Below are 7,111 nucleotides of genomic sequence, written 5' to 3'. Positions count from 1 at the left end.
TAAGCAATTCATCTCTCTGAGGCAGGAGGCAGATGGACCTGGGACTTGGTCTGGAGCCAGCTGGCTTCTTCTTTGACTCGCTCAGACTGAGCCTATAGAGCAAGTAGGGGGCAGATGGCACAAAAAAAAGAGCAGGCGGCGGAAAAAAGAGACACCTTTTCCAAATAAAGAATGCTTGAGCAAGTGGGAGGGCTCCATTTCTCCTACATTTCCATGTGTGCTTCTCTTTTTTCTGATGCGTTCAGTGGTCTAGTCTGCAAAGTCAGCTATTTATTTCACATGCCTGTAGGGCTAAACCATTCAGAGGTGTGGGGGGGGGGGGAAGAGCCCCTACAGTCCCATCTCTCCGGTCCCCACTCCCCTCAAAGCACTGTTAATAAGTACAAGTACTGTTCACTCTGTGTATCCCCATCTAACATTTGAGATTTTTCCCTGCCCCGACTTCTGCATTGGTTAGCTCTAGCTACCCTGCTTTCCCTAGGGGAGATGGTTCTGTAAACAAGACTGACTGACTATAAAGCAAGAGTTACAGCTAATGGAATGTAAAGTGTTGAAGATGACAAAAGCAGATTCTAAATATTTCTACCTTGTTGCAATTTCTCTCCATGGAAGGGGAACATTCTGTGTTTCTGATGGTATGTTCTGCACTGTGTTTAATATTTTAGGTAATCATAAAAGAAAAGCTCTATGTGGTTGCCACCCAGAAGTCTAGTCACCGATTGACAAGAAGAGAAAGCAGGTGACTAACACTAGGTTCTGGCATATACTGTATGATAATCTGCACTCCTTGAATCTGACCAGCTAAGAGGCTGTAGTATAAAGATAGGACAAAATGTCTGTCTAACCATAAGTCATGATTAGTCAGGTCAATGTCACTTTGACTTAAATAACTGCAAGAATCAAGCTAATGATTTCTGCAGTAAAGTTATGTACCAGAATCCAATGCTCCCATTGAAATCAATGCCAATCTTGTCATTGACATCAAAGGACCAAGATCAAGACACATGTTTACATAATAAATAATAAACTGAATATATAACTATTGTTATTTTAAAACTATGAATTGTTTACTGTGTGCAACCTATATATCAATTTTAGGGCCCAGTCCTGCAGACCTCTAATCACATGAGTAATCATTATTCACAGGAGACATACCGACAGTGACTTCAGTGGACTACTTACCTGTAAAAATTCTGGGATCTGGTCCTTAGCGGTTTTAAAACTGAAATTGGCATTCAGATATCCCCACACTCCTTAAAGGTGTACCTTCTATCAATTAAACCTTCGTTAATTGATGAGATCATCGTGGGCTCTGAAAATGTATTGTAGAATGCTGTTATGTAGCTCCAGGCACACAACTTGTACCTGAAGAACTGTCTTGGAACATGACTTGCTGTGTGAGCAAAAATGCCCAGTGATTTGTATCTCAATTGCTAACCTTTGTAGTGTGCATATAGAACGGTGAATCAGTATTGCTTCCTAAAAGAGAGAGACTCTGAAATAACTATCAGGGTAATTCATTTATCTCAAATGGGAAAAGTACTGATTTTTTAAAAACTTGATTTACAGATGGACCATAACATCCTTCATGTTGCTAAGAGCCAATTTATATTTATCCAGATCAGTTGGCCTCCAATAATATCTCATGAATGTCTTCACTCCAGACCAAGCTGTTGCTGCCAAGACTGTTGACAGATTCACTCTCCTGTTCATTGCTTGAGACAAAGATGCTCCGCTGAGTAAATGAGTCCCCTATTTATTCAAATCACATCCAGCCAGCCTCATCATGGACTTAATCCAGGACCTGATGTTACCAGTCCTGGCAAGCTGACGTGGTCCTACTGACCATACAAATCTGTGCTGATCCTTTTGTCTCTTTACCTAGCCAGATATCTTTCCAGACATTTGGCAACACACAAAGAAATACTCAGATCAATTGTTGTTATTAAATATAATAAGAGTGGAGATGACTTTGGTCCAGTGAAGCTGTACAGACTTAGACCATCTGTAAATCTGGCCCTCATTTCTTCAGTGCAGTAAAAGCTTAAATTTTGAAGGATTGCCCTTCATACAAGGTTCAGATAGCAGATTAATATGAGCTTCAAGCCTGATTAGACATACTGTTTAGAAGCTAAATGATGCAGGGTATATTCTCATTATCGATCCAATTTTTTTAAAAATAGTAAAATATTAATTCAAAACTCAGCTTCAAAACTTGGCTTCAAAGGATTCACAAGGCTATTTGCAGAATTCAGGGCTGTTACTTTTAAGGGTATGTCTACACTATGAAATTAGGTCGATTTTATAGAAGTCGATTTTTAGAAATCGATTTTATACAGTCGATTGTGTATGTCCCCACTAAGCGCATTAAGTCGGCGGAGTGTGTCCTCAATACCATGGCTAGCATCGACTTAGGAGCGGTGCACTTCTGGGCCTGGAAAACAAGCACAGACTGGTGGGACTGCATAGTGTTGCAGGTATGGGAGGATTCACAGTGGCTGCGAAACTTTCGCACGTGTAAGGCCACTTTCCTTGAACTTTGTGAGTTGCTTTCCCCCACCATGAAGTGCCGGAATACCAAGATGAGAGCTGCCCTGACAGTTGAGAAGCGAGTGGCGATAGCCCTGTGGAAGCTTGCAATGCCTGACTGCTACCAGTCAGTCGGGAATCAATTTGGAGTGGGCAAGTCTACAGTGGGGATTACTGTGATCCAAGTAGCCAATGCAATCTCTGAAGTTCTGCTATCAAGGGTAGTGACTCTGGGAAATGTGCAGGTCATAGTGGATGGCTTTGCTGCAATGGGGTTCCCCAACTGTGGTGGGGCAACAGACGGAACACGTATCCCTATGTTGGCACCGGATCACCTTGCCAACCAGTACATAAACCACAATGGGTACTTCTCAGTGGTCCTGCAAACACTGGTGGATCACAAGGGATGTTTCACCAACATCAGCGTGGGATGGCTGGGAAAGGTGCATGACGCTCGCATCTTTAGGAACTCAGGGCTGTTCGAGCAGTTGCAAGAACGGACTTACCTCCCAGACCAGAAAATTACCGTTGGGGATGTTGAAATGCCCATAGTTATTCTTGGAGAGCCAGCCTACCCCTTGCTCCCATGGCTCATGAAGCCACACACATGCAGCCTGGACAGTAGTAAGGAGCAGTTCAACTATAGGCTGAACAAGTGCAGAATGGTGGTAGAATGTGCCTTTGGATGTTTAAAAGCTCACTTGCACTGTTTGCTGACAAGGTTAGACCTCAGCACAACCAACATTCCCATTGTTATTGTTGCTTGCTGTGTGCTCCATAATATTTGTGAGAGTAAGGGGGAGATGTTTATGGCGGGGTGGGAGGTTGAGGCAAATCACCTGGAAGCCGATTTTGAGCAGCCAGACACCAGGGCTATTAGAAGAGCACACCTAGGTGCACTGCACATCAGAGAGGCTTTGAAAACCAGTTTCATGACTGGCCATGATATGGTGTGACAGCTGTGTGTGTTTCTCCTTGCTCTAAACCTGCCCCCTTTGTTGATTTTAATTCCCCATAAGCCAACCACCCTTCCCCCCTTCGATCACAGCTGGCAAAGGAAATAAAGTAACTATTGTTTTGAAACCATACATTCTTTCTTTATTAATTAAAAAAAAAGTGAGATAACTGACAATGTAGCCTGGGTGGGGTGGGGTGCAGGAGGAGGGAAGGAGAAGGCCACATTGCTTATTGTAGCCACACTACAAATCAAAACTGTTTGAATGACAGCCTTCTGTTGCTTGGGCCATCCTCTGGAGTGGAATGGCTGGGTGCCTGGAGCCTCACCCCCACCGTGTTCTTGGGCGTCTGGGTGAGGAGGATATGGAACTTGGGGAGGAGGGCAGGTGGTTATACAATGGATGCAGCAGGGGTCTGTGCTCTTGTTGGCTTTTCTGCAGCTCTAACAGATGCTTCATCATGTCCATTTGCTCCCCCATTAGCCTCAGCAGCACCTCCTACGCCTGCTCTTCACGCTCACTTAATGTTTTTCTGGCCTCTGCCACTGAATGCCTCCATGCATTAAGCTGTGCCCTATCAGTGCGGGAGGACTGCATGAGCTCGGAAAACATGTCATCGCGAGTGCATTTTTTTTGCCTTCTAATCTGCGATAACCTCAGGGACGGAGATCATGGGGGAGCATAGAAACATTTGCACCTGGGGGTAGATAAAAAGGGGGAGTAAAATTTAAGATGATACATTTCTGAGAACAAAAGGGAGACTCTTTCACAGTGAATCAAGCAATTCACAGCAGACAGCACATGTGCTTTAGGTACAAGGTCGCATTTTGCCTTTTATATTGAGTGCCTGCCGGTAGGGTGACACATCACACACGGCTGGGCAACAGAATTCGGTTTCCAGGCAGCCATGGTAAGTCTTTCAGTATGCGGAGTTGGCTTCTTCCACCTTCATAACATGTGGAAATGATTTCAAACTGTAGCGCCATTCTTTCCCATAGCAAGCAATGCTGGTTGGGTTTCACATTTAAAAGGAGGGGCTGCGGTTTTCTGGTGAATGTGCAGCACACCCCCCCACCACTCCTCCGCATGGGTATTCTCTGGGATTATCCCTTCACCCCTCCCCCTGCCTCGTGGCTATTCTCTGGGATGATCCCTTTTAGCCAAGTGCAAATAACCCATTATGAATGGGGTCCTTTTACTGTTCCCTTACAAAAATTCCCCTATTTCAATCAGGTGACCATGAATGATATCACTCTCCTGAGGCAAACACAGAAAGATAAAAACTGTATGTTGCTTGAATGCGACCAAAACCCAGGATCATTGGCTGCCATGCTTTGTGTTGCAGTGATTCCAGACTACTTGCTACTGGCTTGGCGTGGTAAAGTGCCCTACTGTGGAGGATAAAATAAGGCAGCCCTCCCCAGAAACTTTCTGCAAAGGCTTTCAGCTTCATGGAGATGTCCCTGGAGGATTCCCGCTCCATCCCCAGACATATTAACAGACTTTTCCAGTAGCTGTATTGGCCGTGAATGCATCCCAATTCTTCAGGGCAAATCAAACATTAAAAACTAGTGCTTTTAAACCCTGTACTGTAGTTACAAATGTGCACTCACCAGAGCTGCCTTCTCCGGCTTCAGGGTCGGGGATCTCGCCTTGGGAGGGTATTGGTTTCAGGGTGATGAAAAGGTCCTGGCTGCCGGGATTCACTGCTTGCCTGTTGGGAAGTCTCCTCCTCCTCCTCTTCCTTTTCCTCATCCACACAATCCTCCTCCCTGTTGCGTGAGAGTCCCCCCTTGCAGGTGTCCATGGACAGTGGTGGGGTAGTGGTAGAATCCCCCCCTAGAATGGCATGCAGCTGATCATAGAAGTGGCATGTATGGGGCTGTGATCTGGAGAAACCATTTGCCTCCTTTGTCTTTTGGTAGGCTTGCCTGAGCTCCTTAACTTTCACGCAGCACTGCTGTGTGTCCCTGTTGTAGCCTCTTTCCACCATGCCCCATGCAATTTTGGCATATATATTAGCATTTTTTCTTTTTGATTGGAGTTCGGCCTGCACAGATTCTTCTCCCCATACAGCAATCAGATCCAGTGTCTCCCTTTTGGTCAATGCTGGGACTAGTTTGCAATTCTGGGGGGACTGCATGGTCACCTGTGCTGCGGAGCTCACCACGCTGACCAAACAGGAAATGAAATTCAAAATTTCCCAGGGCTTTTACTGTGTCTCTGGCTAGTGCATCGGAGTTCAAAGTGCTGTCCAGAGCGGTCACATTGGAGTACTCTGGGATAGCTCCCGGAGGCCAATACAATCGAATTGCATCTGCACTACCCCAAATTCAGCCCCACAAGGTTGATTTTAGCGCTCCTCCCCTCTCCGGGGAGGAGTACAGAAGTCGATTTTAAGAGTCCTTTAGGTCGACAGAATGGGGTTGGTTGTATAGATGCATTAATTTAAAAATCTACCTAACACGGCTAAATTCGACCTAACCCCGTAGTGTAGACCAGGGCTATGTCACCTGTTCCACCGCCTACTTGCTTCTTTTCCCCTAGTTTGCAACTTTCCATAGCGGTTCTTTTAGTCTTTGGATGTTGGCATCCTTTTGTCTATGAGAGATGGTGGGAATTGCAGCCTATGATGTAGGTTTGCAATGTCTCATGTGACTGAATAGTCCAATCTGAGATTTTCATGTTCATGGGCAGTTATTGCAAATGTATGTATCTTGGTTGGGAACTGCTTGCTTCCTATGGGCTCTTTCCTTTTCAAGCTGTAGGAGCCAGCTCCTGTCATGGACTTTGATACCCTGATGGAGAGGATGGCGCCCCTTGTTACAATCACTTGCCAAGATTTCCCATTGGTCAGGATCAATTCCAAATTCCTTCATATCTCGGGTTATCCTTGGATACTGACTGAGACACAGGAGATTCCCCATTCTAGTCCTAACCAATTTAGCTGATAGCCTTGGGCAAATCACCTCACCTCTCTGTGGGATTGAACTTGAAACATATTGAGTGCTTCTTGCAAAGTGCTGAGGGCCATCAGCTTCACTGAAGCTAGTGGAAACTGAGGACACCTGGCAGGATTGGGCGGTGTCTCTAATCATCTCCCCATTGTGAGGATAATACTTGTACAGTGAACTGGTGATGTAAAGCACTATGTAAAAATTCCACCATTATTATTTCAGTTCTAGCCAGCTCTCTCAAACACCTGTCCCCTCTGTTTCCAGGTCTGGAATCATAGAATCGTATGACTGGAAGGGACCTCAAGAAATCACCTAGTCCAGGCCCTTGCACTCATGGCCTACTACATGGCCTAAGTAGTATCTAGATCATCCCTAACAGGTGTTTTTCTAACCTGCTCTTAAAAATCTCCACAATCCCTCTGGCCAATTTTTCCTAATGTCCATATTTAGCTTATGATCCACCAATCTCTTTCTGCAATACTCCTTCCTTGGGAGTCATTTCCCATTTTGTGTGTGTACAATTGTTTGTTCCTTCCTAAGTGGAGTACTTTGCATTTGTCCTTATTGAATTTCATCCTATTTTCTTCAGACAGTTTCTCCAGTTTGTCCAGATTATTTTGAATTTTAATCTTAACCTCCAAAGCACTTGCAACCTCTCCCATCTTGGTA

Source organism: Chelonia mydas, chromosome 3 (assembly GCF_015237465.2).
Source record: "Chelonia mydas isolate rCheMyd1 chromosome 3, rCheMyd1.pri.v2, whole genome shotgun sequence".
NCBI classification, from domain to species: Eukaryota; Metazoa; Chordata; order Testudines; family Cheloniidae; genus Chelonia; species Chelonia mydas.
This window is presented reverse-complemented; position numbering follows the sequence as displayed.